The 4,179-nt window shown below is 41.4% G+C and overlaps 1 long non-coding RNA gene across 1 annotated transcript; it reads right to left on the minus strand.

Moving 5' to 3' along the window:
* Window positions 1–1,144: 1,144 nt before the first annotated feature.
* On the minus strand, window positions 1,145–3,391 carry LOC128887960 (uncharacterized). Its single transcript, XR_008460121.1, has 3 exons — window positions 2,970–3,391; window positions 2,542–2,674; window positions 1,145–1,596 (listed from the first exon to the last, which is right to left on the minus strand). It is a non-coding gene; the product is annotated as an uncharacterized LOC128887960 (long non-coding RNA).
* Window positions 3,392–4,179: the final 788 nt, after the last annotated feature.

Below are 4,179 nucleotides of genomic sequence, written 5' to 3' on the forward strand. Positions count from 1 at the left end.
ATGTCAATATTTGTTTATTATTTATCAGCTCACTGTGTGCCACTTGACTTTTATCGATCAGATATTGAAATTTACACACTGTATGGCAAAAGATTGTTGATAACGAGGACATAAATTTACTCGTTTGAATTTCATGTAAAAGGAACGACACCCTAATAAATAGGTAATAGTAATCAGGCTTATAAGTCAATGATTAATACATATTGTAGGTAATCACTGGCAAGGATAGGATAGAAGTCATATTATTTCAGACAATTTTTATTCTATTTCGTTTTGGTCTACATATGTAACATTCATATTTTAATTGTTAACAGAACATGGACTATAAGAGCATATATAACGAGGGACCATCTTTATGAAGCCCATAGTATCAACGGTACAAATTTTCAAAGCCACAAAGTCCACACAAAATAGCCACACTCTATAACGCCACGATAATTCGCAATATAAATAAATCTGGTTTTTCCCTGTCGATCCATGACTTCGGTACGGTCACGTAAACACCAACATCCTCGAGATCGAGTACGCGTGGTCTCAGGTAGTCACTTATCGTCGTCTACGCTCGGAGCTACTCGGGGTTACTTCGACCTCGTCGGGGATTAAGTTACTCAGCCGTAACATTCGCAGGCGTCCCTTGTCGAGCTCAAAAACAACAAAAAAAAAAAAAAAAGAGGCGGTCGTTCGTCGAAACGTGCGTTCGGACGAGCATGAACTCGCGCGTTCCGCGTATTCGCGGCTGTTTCTATTCTAGAGCAGGAGCCTTTGTGTCTATCGGTCAAATCTTCTACCTGGGACCAAAGGTACGATTCTTAGAGAGAAGTAATCCGCGTCTTAACAGTGGCGGTGGTGGGGGGAAGGGTCGTATTCAGGCTGGAAGATTTGCGAACCGAATTCTTTGGTCTCGTTTCAGTCTAAGCTCTGACGCCGTTCGCTTCTCCCTCGCTCGACTTCTTCCTGCTTTGGTATGGCTTCAAAGGAAGTGGTCCACGGGAGTTAAGGAGGAACTCGTGCTCGACTACGACAGTTTCCCAACGTACCAGCTGGATGCTTCGTTGGTCTATGTACTCTACATTAACGCTTGGTATGTTTATTATTTCATTTTGTGAATTATTTCGACTTAGGAGGGAGTAGTTGGTTTGAAAGAAAACACTTCTTGGGGAATTTTTGCGATCTAAATGGGTAAATAGAAGTTTTAATAATCTGTGTGCACAGTGATGATCATGGGAATCACTTTGAAAAATTTAATTTATCGAGTATATAGAAGCATCCAATCTCAGTTGTATCTTTGCAGTACGTTATGTTTTCTTTCGTGCAAATAAAACTTGTAATAGTCATTATCACAGACAGTGAAAACCAAAAATGGGATCATTTTTGTCAAACTAAAAGGAACATACGAGCAATAACAATTCTAATTCGTTTCACACAAAGAAAATAAATTCGTATAGTCGTCAATATTTATTGATTAAGATACCAACGAGTATCGAATTGAGAAGTTTAATTAAATTGTCGGGGGTGGGGCTGCTTCGAAAAATTCCCAGGGTCTTCGTACCACCATTACCATTCCACTCGGACGTTTCTTCCTGAACACGCATGTACCTACGAATCCGAACACGAAGTATAGTAATCATCGTAAAACGATCGGCGTGAAAGCATGCTAGCAATTAGCCGATCTCATATCTCGTTTATAAGCAGTTACATAAGGCGGGATGAAAACGCGCTGGGCGTGCTAATCGCGAGATTGTGCAACATTTCGACTTCCTCTTAAAAAGTAGTTCCTCTTCAACGACCCACGCACTCTAAGACACCTCACGTTGACATGATTAATATTGGCATTGCAAATCGACACTTTCAGTTTATTAATCGATCGTTAAGCGTAACTTGGTGTGCGGCGTTAATAATGCAATCGTTATAAAGAGAAACCTCCATGGTTTATTGGAGAAATTTATCTAAATGAAACGATGGGTTGTTAACGTTTCCAATTAAATGTAATGTTTATTCGTGTACGTATTTCTGATGATACATTTATTTGGAAACATCAAAGGTAGTATTTAATTTAGACTTTATTAATAGACACAGAGAGTACGAATGTTCATGGGATTGATTACATATTTTTAAAACTAAATGTCGAAGCCATCTTATTCATTACCAGACTGCGGATCTTTATGCGAAATAAAATCTTTGTAAACGTACCTACAAAAATTGAACCTAAATAGGAATTTATTTTACTCTGCAAGTATTATGATATGAACTTTACTTTCAATGTTTTTTATATTATTGGCTGCTGTGTCCATTCTATAGTTTCTTGCACGTTCAGATTTTCTATAAATGCATACAAATCCGCGGTCTATTCATTACTAAAGATTGGTACTTTAACGTGGCAAATGTTTCTGTATAAACTAGAGTCGCATATAATTAAATACGAAGACGGAGTATTAATTTCCACGCCTAATAGTAATTGTCAAGGAAGAGTAAATATTTTGTCTTGAACTACAGTTACGAATGATTAAATGTGAGAGCCACAGAATCGATTCCTATACCTACCACATGTTACATTGTTCAAAAAACAAGTCTGGCAAGGCTTTCCAGAAACCATGCAATTCGTTTTCGTTCAAATTTTCTAATTAATTTAGTAAATCGACTTCACTCGTTACAGCAGTATTTCAGTCACAAAAATCTAACGAAGAAATCTCCGTGAATGTAGCGTTAACCCTTTGCGCTCGAGGCAGTTTTCTATCTAATCAAATCCAATCCATTTTTAACCGACTTCGAAAAGGAGGAGGTTACTCAATTCGACATGTATATATATATATTTTTCTTTCTTATTTTATAATAAATTTCTGTAAAACCAAAAACTCTACTTTGAAACGAAACGTCTACGAACATTCATGACTCGATGTATTATTATTTCAATTAATAATTAACTGCATTCTGATGTAAGTGAAATGGAAATTGTAAGTTCAAAAAATTACTTTTAGATTACACATGTCGCCCTAGGGGCGCCACTCGAGCGCAACGGGTTAAATAGTTAGTTAAAATCCTTCGTATCCCCCTCAAAATAAATCCAGATCTGTAAAAATATGAATTTGCACAAACATTCACAGTGTAACCGTCGCAAACTAGTGTCCACCTAAGCAAACCGCACCAAACTCGATTCAGATTCATCCCCTCGTTCAATGGCGCTCAAGATCCCTTCCCCTCTTCCTCGACTCGCGAAGAATCCCCCGTAGCCACCTGGCAAGGCTAAAACTCGCGAATGCGTCCCTGACCCCCGTCCAGATCGACTTCTTTTCACCGGTTGGGGGGCCCCCGTCCCACGTAAAGGTTCTTTTATACACAAGGAGCAACCTGTCGTACCCGGGGCGTCGCTGGATCTCCCCAGCATCCACCGCCTCTCCTCTTCTTCTATTTCGAACGACCCGCTCTCTCCCCCTCTCTCTCCCACCTCGTCTTGTAAGCTACATACGTCTCTGTTTGCACCGCAGGCAACGTGGAAGGGGCCAGAGGCCGAAGGAGAAGGAGAAGAACCAGTCGTGAACCAGAACCGTCGGTCCTCAGAATCTCCCAGTCACCTCTTCGAGTCTGCGCGGGGACCAGCGCGTGGATTTGTCCCGATCTCTCACGCGTTCGATCGTGCGCGAAAGGATCGATACATACACACGCATCTCGCCGCTATCGTCCCGCCGCAGGTGCGCCGATATCGACGATCCCAGGATGACGACGGGGACACTCGCCGAGGATGCCGAGGATTGACGAGTCGCGGTGAGTCTGTTTTCATTCCTCGGGTGCCTCGACGCGGAGGTTTCCCTTGTTCGATCAGCGCGCGAAAACCGGTCGCGCGAGCTGTCCCACTGTGCGAGACGGATCGTGACATTGTCCCTACGAAAACCGGTACTAGAACCGTGGAAATGGAAATTCTGGAGTGGACGTTCGATGAGATCGGTAGTTAGGTTCGTTACCGATGGTCTTCTTGGCGAGATTTATCGGTGTTTGTTTAGATTGCGTCAGAAGTTTAGCTTCGTCGCGCTTCTATGAGGTAGATCGTGACAATGATACATCGAAAATCGGTATTATCGCGGAAATGCAAATTCTGGATCACTTCGGAGTGGGGGTTCTATGGATCTTCTTGTTGAGATGTATTAGTAGTCTCATAGTTTTAATCAGAAATTTAGTTAATGTAAT

This window comes from Hylaeus anthracinus, unplaced genomic scaffold (genome assembly GCF_026225885.1).
Source record: "Hylaeus anthracinus isolate JK02 unplaced genomic scaffold, UHH_iyHylAnth1.0_haploid 11989, whole genome shotgun sequence".
Taxonomy (NCBI): Eukaryota; Metazoa; Arthropoda; class Insecta; order Hymenoptera; family Colletidae; genus Hylaeus; species Hylaeus anthracinus.